Consider the following 14294-nt stretch of genomic DNA (forward strand, 5'->3'; position numbering starts at 1 on the left):
TGTGGGGACAGTCATCAGAAATCTTGACCCAGACAGAAGCTGGAATTTATGTTAAACTTTGCTGTTGGACTGGAAGGGACTGCATTGCCTATTTTGGTGTTCTTGAGAGAAGTGCCTGCTGGGTTTAGTTCTCCAGAAGTGAGATGCCCATGAATGATAGTAATGCTGGATGCCCAGAGCATTCATGTGTTTCCCTTTCCCCTTATCTCTGCAACCCTCGTGCTTGGACCGGCCTCCTCCTTCTTCTATTGCTGTATTTTGAGGGAATAACAAAACATCTGGGAGCTGTACCCCAGGGGAAGGTGGACAGAGAATGTTTCTCCTCTTTAAGCATTAATGACTCATTTTATGGTTAGGGCTTTGGCAGCCAGGCAGTGACTGGCTTGGAGTTAAGAGCCCAAGGGAAAGCTGAGGTCATTTAACAGTCTAACTGTTCATTTTGTGACCAGTAAAGAATGATGAATGAATAATTTACACTGTTATAAAACTTAAAAGGACATAGTCAACCTTTCAAGGTTCTCTAATTGGCCTCTCAAATGCTCACATTCTTCCTGGATTATCTCCATCCATGCCTTCCCTTTTCACAAACTTCCTGTCCTTTTTTCTTCATCTATGCATGCCTAGGTCTGTGTTAGCCTCTGTGGCACAGCTGGTCCCTGTAGAAAACCTCACCTATCTAAGTTCAGCCTTTTTTTTTTTTTTTTAGAAGGCTTCTTTAGCTGGTTCTGGGCAATTCACTTGGCATATCTTCAGTCAGGTACTGCTTGTGGGAAGGTGTAGGAACAAATTTGCGTGTACTCCAGAGGGACTTAATTATGAGATAGAATAACTGAGAGCATACAGGAGGAGATCTGCAAAAAGAAGATGAAGAGAGGTGCAGGTCCAGGACTGCAGAAGGTTGGATCATATTGTGCTGCCCCACTCATCCAGTGCATCGAGTTCATGGGAGCATGTGGGAGTGGATGGAGAACAGAGTGATTTGTGATCCATTCCACAGACTCCTGGATTTAAACAGCCATAAGCTCATCTTTTACAGGCAAAGCTTCTCCTCTATATTTCACAGGCAGCAGCAGGTCTGCACTGGCCTAAGGAAGTGTATCTGCTCAAGTGGATACAGGCAGAGAGCACTCTGGGGATCACTCCACAGTTCTGCTCAAAACAGCAATGAAAAATGTGATAAACAGATCATGGGTATTAATTTGTGACAGCTCAGAGATATGTAATGCTTGCATAAAACAGGGGAGAATATTCACACAGGAAGCTGGCTTTGATTGAAGAAGGGGCCAATGAGTCTGGTTCTGGGGATGACAACAGCACTGGAGAGAAGGTGGCACAGGCATCAGTGTGCCAGGGGCAGAGGGACCCCACGGAGTCACCCAGCATGTCCTAGTGGTTGGTCTGGGCAACACCTGTGCTGTTACACCACCTTCACTTCAATTATCTCTTAAGCTGGGCAAGAGAAGCTAAGTCTGAGCTGCTCTGCTGTGTGGGTGTCCCTGGTGTTCACAGGGAGCTGCTAAAGGGGATGTGCTGAAGTTTCACCCAAATGAATGGGAAGGGAAAGAGCTTCCCCTGTAATGCACCCATAAATGGTGCTGAAAGGATTATACGTGTTGTTTGGGAAAAAACATTGTGTATCTCATGCCACGTGGATTAGGTACTGCAGGAAATCCTAGAACTGGTGTAAAATAGAAGGAGTGTAGAACCTGCTGTGATCCAGCCCCTGGGGATTACATGACACTGAATTAGCTGGGGCTATGCAAATATTTGTGCGTGTTAATTCTGAATACATTGCTGTTCTTAGAATTAACAGAAATTAGAAATATTCCATGGGAGCAGAGAGGAGAAGCATAAACATGCCATTTACTTGTAGGTTTGTCATTAGGTGGTTCAAGGAGAAGCTGTTTGATGGCCTTGGTGGCCCTGATAAATGTGATGTGCAAAGTGGATGTCGAACCAAACAAGGACAGGCACAGAACAGACTTGCTAATGTTTGTTAACATCAGAGACCACGAGTGCACAGGTTCACATTTGTGCAGGAAAATTTTACCAACATGCCCTTTAAAAAAAATTTTTTAAAGGGATTCACACATTGAATATTAAACACCTGAAGCTCTATAAATTCTACTGCCAGAGCTGCCACCGTATTGTTTATTTCATGCAGCACCTTTCTCAAAGTTCTGCAGAAACTGATTAACATTTGCATAATACATTTAACACGAAAATCCAGAATAAATTCATTAATGTCTCCTGCCACTACCCTTGAAAATATCAGCAGCTGTGTGGCATCACAAAGCTCATTAGATGAGCAGAGGGGGAGGAAGGGTGAGCGCTGGATTTCCTGAACAGCTCTGAAACAGGAAAGGTCAGTGCACTGAGTGTCAGCACCTGAGCAGCAGCGTGGGGAGCTCAGAGCAGGCAGGGAGAGCTGGGCCATGGGAAATGTCCTGCAGGAAAAGGTCTCTGTTCCACTACACAGGAAGCATGAACTTGAGGAGGTGCCATCCATGCTGGAGTAGAAAAAGTGAGCGCAAAATGCAGATGAGGATGCTGCTACACTAACGAGGTACATGTGTTCTGCAGGGGCAAGCAGCAGGAAATTGTTCCAGTCCTTCTGTGGTATAAGAAAGCTGGCTTGGAACAAAGCTTGGTTTTGTGAACAGGTGTTGCAGAATAAATGGTGATGTTTTAAAAGTCGTGCAAGGCTTGGTTGCATGGCACCAGAGCACTAAATCTGGGGTGAGTGCACTGCCTTCACGGGAGTGAGGGGGCAAAGGCACCATTGGTACTCTTGTATGGTAAAAAGAGCAACAGTATACAAAAATTAGTCATTTCAGCTACAAATGCTGAAATGGCTAATTTTTGTATATACATTCATACTCTCAGTTGTGTATTTAAATTCCCACCCAAAAACTTAAAATGTGTGCCAGTCAAGTAGTAGTAAGTAGCAACTCCAGAAGTTCTGTGTGTTTCACTGATCCCCAGAATCACCCTGTGGGTGAATACCAAGGCTGATGAGACAGAAACAACCATTTTAAAGTGAGACTTCACTTTTAAACTCCTCTAATCTTACTTCTCTCACAAAGAAAAAACAAAGTTTCAGGAAGTAATAAGAGTGACTGTCCCTTTATAGTTTTCTTGTTTTTCTCTGTAGTCATTCAGTGGCACAAATTAGTTTTCAATTGTTCTTTCTTCATTTTCTGTTATTTTTCTGCTGCTTTGAATTCTGCTTCCATGTCACAGAGACAAAACAAAAATGTCATTTAGACCTGTGTAAGGCAAATAATGCTTCACAAGGTTTGTTTACTGAAGCTTTGTGCTTTCTCTCAGACTTTTATGAGTACCATGTCCATGAGTTGCTGCTCTCTCCACATTAGGCTTTGAGCTTTTCATTACTCATTACCATTTCAGCCTTTGGTTGATGACCTAATTATTTCTGAGTTTTTGATTAAAACAAAGTAATAGGTCACAGTTTTGTGCTGCCCTTGTCTTTGCCATTTCTGTTGTGGTCTGGCTTTGTAAAGTCCAAGTTTTCAGTAATATTCTTCAGCAGTTTTATTCTTTTGATACTCTGGTTATGGTGCCATATTTTTTTCTCTACTTCTTGGTATATGTAAAACTTGACACCATCTCTAGGAGACAAAAGGCCAGGATATGTCACCCAGATTATGGAAAAGAAATAAGTTGGAATTTAATAATATTTTCTCTGAGTGTGTGATGAGGGAAAGAGGAAATGTTTCATGTCACAGTGAAGAGTGGGCAGTGTTTGTAATGATGTTAAAATACACATGAGGAAATGGGGAGATGCTCTGAGCTGAGGCACTGGTGGGGGGTGTGCATCAGAGAAACACATTTTTGTGACCTCTGCCAGGGGGATTCAAGCATGTGAGATGTTGATACATTATCTTACACATCCCAGAACTCTCCCCTTTGATCAGCCTGACCTACCACCTCTGTGACACTTGGAGGCAGAGATTTACATTGTAAAAATGGGTTTTCTCTGAAGAATTTCTTCAGATAGTAGGAAGGAAACTCAACATGCCTCTGTCACTGGGATGTGTGGCATTGCCATTCATCTGGCAGTGCAGGCTCATGGTGTGCCTGGGAGTAAATGGGGAGAAGTAACACCCCAATAACAGAGCATTTCTGTCAGCACACTGAACACAGACCATGATACAGGCCCTTCCAAGACCAATTTTAGCTCAATTTCCATTTGCTCTTTTTTGATAAGACTTTAAAGAGACATGGATCCAGACAAGTCAGGAAAAAAGTAATTGTTTTTGACAGCTTTCCTAGCTAGATTTGAAAGACAGGTAACAGTGGAATGGAAGATGATGCCTAATTTAGGTAGAAAGGCTGTTCTGTTTAAATGAGGATGGACAGTTGGAGTGGCAGGGTAAGTGAAGTGCTGTGAGAAGAGCATCCCCTTCGTATCTTTTTTAAAAAATCAGCAGTTTCCCATGAGGGGGTTCTGTGTGTTCAGGAGGGTGTCTGGGAAGCCCAGCTGTTGTTCCCTGCAGCTGGGAGAGCTCCCAGGGGATCCATCACAGCCCTGCTCAGCCGAGCATGGGGCTCAGCTCCATCAGGAGCTCTGCTGCTTCCTCTGATCAACATTTAAACCCCACATTTCCTAAATGATGCAGCAGCCCTGTGCCTGTTCTTTGCATTTTTGGCAGGACATTTAAAACGAAATAAAAATTCCCTGAAAGCTGTTGTGCATGTTGGACATGACAGAAGATGTTCAGTTGAGATTGTGACCTTTCAGAACAAAGACTCTGCTTTTGAAAAGGGGGTTCATTGTGCTTCTGGCTCTAGTAAGATGAAAAACTTGAAAAACCAGTGACATGAAGGCTGTGCAGCAAGGATGAGCTCTCCAGAGGTCCTGTTGTGTATTATTGGTTGTCTTCCAGTGGATGCATTCTTTCTCTCTGTGCAGTGCTACCACAGTTCCAATCAGTAGTAATTACAGAAATTTTCTCATTTTTATGAGTAGAGGGATGTGAAAAGCTGTTGACAGCAGTCTGCAAGGGAGCTCAGCTGTGGAGCTGCTTTCCCTCTGGATCCATCACAGCCAGAGCTGCTGACCTTAAGGTGATTTCCCAAGGAGTCAGGGCTTGCTCAGAGGTCAGTCTTTTCAGTGTGGAAGGAAAAGTGTGATTAGATATGTGTGAGCTCTTATGATTAATATTAACATGGTGGAGCTGCCTGAACATTTAAATGCAGCACTGGGGAATTTAATTTTTTATATATGTATATTTGCAAATGATTATTAGAATGCATGTCAATGTATTTAAATGTAGACATGACTTGATGTAGCTAGGTGTAAAATAGGACTGTCACCTCCATTGGCTCAACAGAATCCAGCTGGAGTGTGGTCAGAGGGATGGCAAAGGTGGCCAAACAGGGAGGGAAATGCCTGCTCAGGAGGGAGAACAGATGGTGGGTGTGGGCTGGGGCTTTTTCCTTGGATGTGCTCCAACCAACACGTCAGACAGTGCCCATCAGGCTCACAGAAGCTGAAATGAAGGAGGGGGCAGTACTGGAGACATTCCCTAGCATCCTCTTCAGGTGTTGGGGGGAAGGAACAGTGGTTGTATGACATGAAATGGTTTCCCCAGTGCTGCCATTAGGCTGTGCCATGGTGGCACACAGTAACTTCTACAGCCAACAGTTTGAGGGTTGAATGTCAGTGTCTTTTGACTTTCCTGCTTTCTCAAGGTCTCTGACATCTCCTGAGTGTGATGCTTCTGTTTGACACTGCTTAGAAGACAGATCTGTGTCTGTATCTGGAGATTTTTGTGTGGTCCATTCTCTCAAGCAGCCTAGAGAAAAAAAAAACACCAGACATGCTGCAAACAGACCTGTAGGTCTATTTATCAAGTGTATTCCTCCTAAGCCTACACTCTCATCCTTCCCATTTTAGTTCCTTGGCTGTTTCGTTCAACTTAATGCTCTTTACTGATGTTTTCTGCTTGCAGGGGATCAAAAAGATAGTCTGAGTCCTTTAGATATTTGTGGAAGTTAGAGATGATGCCCTTCTACCAGTTTACTCAATGATAACTTGAAAACTTGTGTCTGGGCAAGGCTGCTTCTGAAGTATTTATTTCTTCAGGCAGGCAGCTCAGGATAATGTTGAATTTGCTGGTTGGAGCAGTTAACTCAAAGCTGTTCAGAATCCAATAGATTGCCCCATAGCCATTCCTCTTATTGTTTCAGTTTATCCACAAATCTCTCTTACTCTTGTAAAATTGAAATGAAGATGAGATGACTGTCCCCATCTGAAAAGATGTCAGTGCTGCTTGAAGTCTCCTTGCACTGGCAGAAAAAACAATTGAGCTTTGAGCTTGAACTGAGAGACAGATAAGATCACCTGGAGATTTCCACAGCAAATGCAGAATATATTCTTCTCTAATGGATTCTTAGTGCTATCTGGCAAGTAATTGAATTGCTTGGGTTTGAAGGGAGAGGGGACTGGGTTGGGGTTTTTGATGTTTGAAGGGAGAGGGGACTGGGTTAGGGTTTTTTGATGTTTGGTGGGTTTTTTTAAAGCTCCCAAATTTTGTGACAATAGGGAGTAAACTGTGGTTTCTCTGCATGACACAGGATGTCTGTCAGACACGGGGGAAGCTAATTAAAATGTCACAATATGTACATGAGGGTGATGAGGCAGAAAAGACCGATCACTTCCTTGGTTCTAGGAATTTGTCTGTGTCCCTGCTTCTATCTACTCACTGTGAAATCCGCAAGTAATTCATGCTCTGGGGGTAGGAATGAGGCCACTGGGTAAATCTGGCCTCTCTCCCTCTCTCTCTCTCTCTCTCTCTCTCTCACTGGAATAAAGCAGAAAATAAATTAAATCCGTTCTTGCTCTGCTGCAGTTACTAAGGGAGTCTCACTCCAGCTGGGTGATAGCAAAGATGCTGGTTCCTGCTGGCCCATCATAGCCAACACTGGTATGCTCTGCCAGAGGACCAGTGCTAGCAGAGGTTAGCACTGGGGCAACTGGGAGGGTTCCACAGCCAATCTGTATCAGTGCACAGCATCTGAGGGGACAGAAGCAAAGCAGCATCCGCCTCTTTCCCATCCTTTTGTTTAAAAGTATGTCCTGGAAAGCCAAGGGATTGATGGAGAGAGATAATAACACACCCTTTGGTGTATTCTTTGGAAACACTCAAATGGCCAAGAGGTGGTCCAAGCCTACAGCCTGCATCATTGAAAACCACTGAACAACAGCAAAATGGGGAGGAAAAAAAAAAAAGAAGGATGATCATCGGGGAAATTGCTATAATGGTAAGATAATTAGAACGCAGAATGATTAACATTAGTCAGTCTGCTGCATTGGCAAGGACTTTGCAAGTTGATATAATGGGCCTCTTCCATATCAAACATGTGGTTTTTCAGTATTCAGTTTAACACTTTCGTGTGACTTTAATAGAGTTCACAGCTGAAACAAGCATTTGGTGCTCATGTAACATTGCACAGTACCTTTCCTCTTCTGTTACTAGAAGGCTACTAGAAAGACCTTTTTTTTTTTCCCTTTTGTGCCTACTGATACTGAAGGATAAAAACCACTCTCACCATAGAATTCCTCTACATTGTTTTGAATGACAGCTTGACATGAATTCCTGGATATTTTCTTCCTGTTGTGCCTGATGGAAAGGAACTTTGCTAGAAAAAAACAAATTCTGAAATTTCAGAACATGGTTTTCTTCTTCTCAAGGAGAAAATACAGGGACTCAGGATATTGTATACCAACATTAAAATCAAATATTTTTATAAAGTCTACTTTATAGTAGGGTCAAAAGACCTTCTCTGTTCATCATCTTTAATATTTGCAGATCCCTCCTGCCAGCCCTTGTGTGTGGGCCCTTGGATTTGCCAAAACTAAACTGGTACAAGAAATGAGATTTAGCACCACATTTAATAGCTGGTTTTGTAGCCTGGTTGAGTTTGGAGCAAAACTTGGAATGCAGAATGACCTCAGTGGTCCCCATCTCTAGTGATCATTGATGACCAGTAAACATTTGTTCTCCTTTGATTACTACCAGCCCTACTGGCTCGTGTATGGACCAGGGCACTGGATGTTTTCTCTCCCTCCATTTTCCCAGGATCTGCAGTGCCTCTCCACTTGCTGTGCTTAGACATGGGTTGCTGTCTGGTGTTTGTGCTGGGGCACTTCTGGACACCACAAGCCACAAGCTTTCCTTCACTTATGCACATGCTGAGATCACGCACATCCTTCATTGCAGCTGCTAAAATCTGCTGGTGTGCTGTAGCAGAAAATCCCTTGATCTCAGTAGTGTGTTGTTTTTTTTTTCCTTGTACCCCTTACTATGAAAATAAACCATCTTTTTGTCTGTAAGATGTTGGAGAGCACAGTGCCCCCCTCTCTGCTCGGTGCAGGGCCCTCAGAAAGGAATTGCAGTCACGCAGCTGTGCAGTGAATATGGAGAGGCTGTTTGGTGTGGTTGGTATTTTGTGGATTATTTTCTCGCTCCTTCTGACCCTACCTCAAATGAAATTCCTGCACTTCATCCTTCCTCTGGGCTGGGCAATCAGCAGCTATGATCAAGGGCTGTAAGGAGCCAGTGGTCAGGCATACAAAGCAGCTGTATTAGGACTGAGCAACCAGGACTAATGGGGAGCAAGGCCGGGAGCAGAGACAGAAATATGGCAGAATAAGATTCATTAGGGATCAGATTCAATAACTGTAAAATGATGAGAAGTTTATGATCAAAGGCTTACTTCGAGCATTTTAATGACAGAGTCATTTAATCCGTTTAAAGCAGATAGATAAGGAGTTAAGTGAAATCTACAGCAGCTGCCTTTCTGAGCTGTTTATGAACCTGTTCCAGGCTACAGATCACTGTGAAAGGCACAGGATGGATGCTTGCTGTAGTAATTGAATAGTATATAACGGGCTACCAGCCTTTATGGGCTGATTTACATATGAGGTTGGTAAAACTTAATGCAAACACTTGTGGTTTGTGTTATTAGTGTGCGTGGCTCCTCAGCTATTTTTAATGTGTGTGCTACTAGCAAGAGTACGGGATGAAGGAAAGAGCAGAGTTGTTTGAAAACCTTTCTGTGCCAGGGTATTCAACTCCCAGTGGGTGTATCTCCTCTGGAAGTAACATCAGTATAGGCTGTTGTGGTGACAAGATTCAGATGGGCTCTGACACTCAAACCACCAGGCCATCAACCATAGGACTAAGCATCTGAAAAAACCCAGGAGGGTCAAGGAGCCATACAAATGCTTTCCTGTCTTTTCCTTCTGCTGTTGCACTTTTGCCACGCTCTGTCTCTCTCTTGGGTACCCTCATTGGTTAGTTAACTTCCTTCCCAGCTTCTCTTGACAAACACTTAAAAACTGTGATGGGACAGTTGGTGGCATTTTCCCACCTGTGCCCACAGAGTACAGCTCAACTCAGTCCCTCATTCTCACAAGCTTTTAGCCTCCTGGACACCACAAATTACAGCTGAAGAGCTGCATATGCCTGTGGACTGCACCTTTTTCTATTTCTCAGGTATTCACTCTCCCCTTCAAAACTCTCCAGACACACACATGGGTTTATAACAGCACTTACAGCTCCTACATCCCACCTACTCCTTCCCTTCCGCTCGATGAAACCCTTGGTCCTGTGCACACACTGCTGTGGAGAAGCAAGCAGAGGGGGCTCTTTCTCTACTCACAGCTCGAGGCTTGTTGAGCTGCTGGAAGCAAAGTAGCTGCTGCTGCTGCATTGTTTAAGGCCATGTTACAACCCTGGCTGTGCGTGATGCAGACAGGGGAGCAGAGCTGGGATCAGCTGGTGGGGAGCAGGCAGAATTTCCCAGGGCTCCAGGCCATCTTGTTTTCTACTTATACAGAAAGTTGCTGTCCTGCAGTGGTATCGATTAGTTTTAAAATAGGGAGGTGATAAATGGAGATTTCAGGTGGTTCTGGTCAATGTGACTGCAAGGGATGGAGCCATTTAAATCGAGTCTGGAATATCTTACCTTACCTCATGCTGCTTTTCCTAGGAGGGATCTGCTTATGGCTAAGAGGAACAGTGTGGTCCCATGGAGGAGCCTTCTTAGCTTTCTTTGCTTGTGCTTTGCACAGGAACCACCTGCATCCTCTTCCTCCAGACACACCAACTCCCTTTTTTCTGCAGTGTTTGGGATGCCTGTCACAGCTGCTCAAAGGCTGCTGCATGTCTGAGAGACCAGCCAAGGCTGAAGGTTACAAATCCCTTGCAGCATCCCCTGGCAGCCAGGTTATAGATCAGGGTTTAAGCAACCTTGGGTCTGCTGTCAATCTGCATGTTCCCATTTCCTGAAAGAGAATTGGAAAATATTTGTCTGGTTTGAAGATAAGTAAAATTTGTCTTTTGAAATGCTGGCACTAGCAGACAAATCTCTCGTTACTCCACTCCCCTGTTGCTCCCCTGTGTCACAGTGTTTTTTCAGCTACTGTTCCTTCTCAAGAGCTTAGAGACTGAGCACTTGAGAGTTCACTTGTAGAAAATAATATACAAAAAAATGGATTTTAATTCATCTTCTGCCTTCAAGTACCTTGTTCTTTGAGGGTGCTTGTTGCACTCTATTTACACATGGCTGTTTCAGTGGTGATAATGCTTTGGACTGGCAGCAGCTGCCCAGATGAGAACTGGCAGTGCAGCACAATGACTTACCCACAGTAAGAGTAGTTCTCCACCCCCAACCCTGTGTCAGGAACACTGGAATAAGTTTCTAATCTCTTGAATGCAAAGGTTGTCTGGTCTCTGTGGTAGCACAAAACCCATCCCTGACAGAAGCCCAAATTAGCAATAAGGTTGTTGCAAGCAAAAAACTCAGAACTCAGGCTCTGTTCTTCAGTTATTTATAAATATTTGGTCAGTTAGGCTTATGTCTGGAAAAGTAAAACCTCCATGTAAATGGTCATGAGGGGGAGAGGCAGGAGAGAAAGCTCAGCAGCAGCAAGAGGAAGATGGTGCCAAAGCAGAGCTGGGGATGTGGCTGCATTGTTGGCAGTGCACAGGTCTGGCAGGCAGGAGGTGATGCCACTTCCAGCTCTGTTGTGGGTGTGACTGAGTGTAAGTGGCTTCTGTGCAATCTGTAGATAATATCCCTGCAATGTGGTCGCTTGTGCTGTGAAGGAGATGCTCAGGCCCTTGGCCACAGCAGTCCCTGTTGGCACAGTGTGGTTTGGAGATCACAGAGGGAGGGAAACAATTCTGAAAGAAAAAGATTTTGCAGTAACACATTTCCTTTGAGCATCTATTACACCTGTCCAAATCTACCAGATTTGGTCCATTGTCAGATTCTGGCACAGTTAATTTTGCCTGGAGCAGCTCTGGACTTCTTTGGGCACAGCTGGCTGATCTTCACAGGGGTTGCATGGGCTGCCCAGCCTGGTAACCCAAAATTTGCTGACCATCTCACCTGGCAGAGCAGCACTCCTTGTTCTTTGCCAGGTGGTATTCCATTCTTTTTCCATAGGAGGCTATCTCATTTAACAGCTTTTGAGAGAGGCAAACGCATTTATGTGTGGCTTAACTTAATATACAGGCTGCAGAGCTGAAGTGAAGGCACTGATCAGTTCTTACAGTTGAGATAACATTCAGAAAACAAATTAGAGTTTGCAGTTGGTACGGATCCAGGCAGAATTCATAAAATTGAATAGTATTTCCAAGTTGAATGTGGACAAGCTTATTATGGATGCAGAGAAACCAGGCATGTATTGAGGAACTAGAGATATTTGTGATTTTTTTTTTTCTTATTAGTATAGAGAGGCAACCATGTTATGGTCTCCTGTATTTGTAATTTGGGTTAGAATTACTGGCTGTAGCAAGGAGGTGGTTGGGGGGAACAAAGCCTGAGAGTAGTGGGCTGGGTTTTATCTGTTGCAGAAGACCAGTGTGCAGCTGGCTGGTGAAGCTGCCTTTCCCAGTGTGGCAGCTCATGATGTTCCAGGTCTTTCCTGAGGGCAGAACCATAATTTTTTATCTGTCTTTAACTGTGCTTGAGGCACTTGAAGAACCACAGTCACGTTGTTGTTACTGTGACTCGTGCATGCTGGAGCAGAAATGATACAGGATTACAGGGGAAAACTGTGCTTTTTCAAGGTGTTTGCTTTTCTGCTTCCCTTCCACTCTGCAATCCTTCAGGTGCCTCTCCAAAAGTGGTCAAGACTTGATGTCAGGTGCTGCCTTCACAGGGCAGCTGTGGGAGGTGGGTGGGAGACTGGCAGCAGGATGTTGGGTGGAAATGGGAGAGATAGTTTGGTAAAGCTCCTTTAATGAGGGTGAGCACGTGCGCAGAATGGTTATTTTACAAAGAATGTGTACACATGGTCAGGGGTGTTGTAGCTAGAGGGTTTTATTCTGTTTTGTGACATGTAGAGCTTTCACATCTTAGTCCATCTTTGTTTCTCGCTCCATCATCTCCCAGAGAAGTAGTTTTAAAATTGGCTTTACTCCCTTTAAATCAGGATGGACACTCCCTACTGTAAAGCCTAGAGATCAAAAAAGATGGCAGGTGACAAATCTGTTTCCATTCTCCAGTTTTTTCCACTCTTAAACACCAAGGATAAGCCTTGTAATTTTCCAATGAGCCAGATTACATCTGTATGGATCAGCATCCACGTGTTCAAGTTGTCATTATGACTGTTAGAAAGACATTTCCTTCAGGGAAAAAAGCAAAATCTCAGTGGCTGGGTCTTAAGTGTCATTCTGATTTTCCATCACCTGAGGATTTGAGCAGCCCTGCCACTCTGAAATATTGAAATGAACATATATTTGAAAGTATTTTTATATTTAGAGGCATTGATTCTAATATAATTTCTCTACAAATTAAAACTCTCCTTGAAAAAGATTAAACTGTCAGTGATAACATCTAAGTTCTTGTTATGTCTAAGAGGAATAAACGCTGAAGTTACAGAATTGTCTGGAGGCTTATAAAGTAAGAGGGGGAATTAATGATATGAGAGAGAATGGATAAAAGTATTGGATGACACTTTTTTTGAATTGGGGGAAGTGGAATGAGTTGAATTAAGAGGTTTATGGCCAAAAAGAATACCCATTAGTCTGATATAACACAAAAATACGGTTTTAAGAGAAATCTGCCCAGTGACTTGTGGTTGCTCCATAGACTCTTTTTAATAAGATATCAAATATTGATTTAAAGACACTAAGTAACAGACAATGTATTGGTTTCCCTGGTTAGCTATCCCTATTAAAAATATATATTATTTCCATTTCATTGGCTTCACCATGAAGTGAAGCTATCGGGTTCTCTCTACGCTTTTGTTTGCTACATTAAAGAACCATTTAGTGTCAGATTTCCACCGAAAACCCAGATCAAATTGCTTCTGCCTTCTCCATAGCAAATAAAATAGTTTGATTTCCATTAATTTCTCAGTGGAAGATGCGTTTTTTCAGACCATGAATCATTCATGGAAATCTTCTCACCACTTTCCTTAATTTTCAACAACACTCTCACGCCTGCACACCTCACCTGGGTGTGTTATCACTGTAGGGGTCTCATCAGTGCTGCCTTCAGTGACAGTATTGTTTCTTTAGTCCTTCCTGCTCAATGATACATAAAGATTCTGGCTGTTCCTTGTTTTTTTCCTCCACACAGCATTAAATTAGAGGTAACCCTTGGTTATTAACTGTGGCCTCCTCACAGACACTGTCTCCCAGAAAGTACCCGCTGTGTTTTGTGCCTGAAACTGTTCTGCTCTCTGGGATCTCTCACGGTGCATTTGAATTCATAGGGAATGATTGTGCCTGGCACAATCAGATTTCTAAGCTATCTTTGTGGGCTTTATTGTTTGCTACAATTCTGCCTTTGTGTTATCTGCATATTTTAGTAAGGTTTTATTATTTTCTTATGTATCTTAGAGAATGTGTGCTGCATACAATCGGCCAAAGGAGCAATTCTTGTTGGGAAAGTAACAGGGAAATGTCACTATTAGTTCATCAGCTTTTGGGCCATTTAAAAACTGCCATAGTCTGATTTTTGCATCATGCTGGTTTTAAAGGAAAATGCGATTTTGATACCGGGGCAAATATATTACAGAATTCCTATTCTGTTGTGTCAACCCAGTTATCTTAGTTAGCTGGACTTGAAATCTCTTCAAGTCTGTTTGACAAGACCTGTTTTCCATGAAATTGTGTTACTTGCTTTTTCTGATATTTTCTTCTAATGGACTTATGTATCAGCCCTGTCTTGTGAGTTAAGGAGATTCAGTTTGCTGCATTCTGGAAGCTTCATGAAAAGCGAACAAGGCAGCAGATAACTCGATC

The 14294-nt window shown here is 43.2% G+C and overlaps 1 protein-coding gene across 5 annotated transcripts in view; it reads left to right on the forward strand.

Moving 5' to 3' along the window:
• Positions 1–14294, forward strand: part of MAD1L1 (mitotic arrest deficient 1 like 1) — a 352399-nt gene that overhangs the window by 202848 nt on the left and 135257 nt on the right. Inside the window, exon 1 of one of the 5 annotated variants that reach the window (XM_036392631.1) lies at positions 5041–5124. The exons of the other annotated variants lie outside the window; for them this stretch is intronic. The gene's annotated coding sequence lies outside the window, so the exon portion shown is untranslated. Of the gene's footprint in view, positions 1–5040; positions 5125–14294 lie in introns of those variants that run through there. 5 annotated transcript variants of the gene reach the window in all.

Source organism: Molothrus ater, chromosome 16 (assembly GCF_012460135.2).
Source record: "Molothrus ater isolate BHLD 08-10-18 breed brown headed cowbird chromosome 16, BPBGC_Mater_1.1, whole genome shotgun sequence".
NCBI lineage: Eukaryota > Metazoa > Chordata > Aves > Passeriformes > Icteridae > Molothrus > Molothrus ater.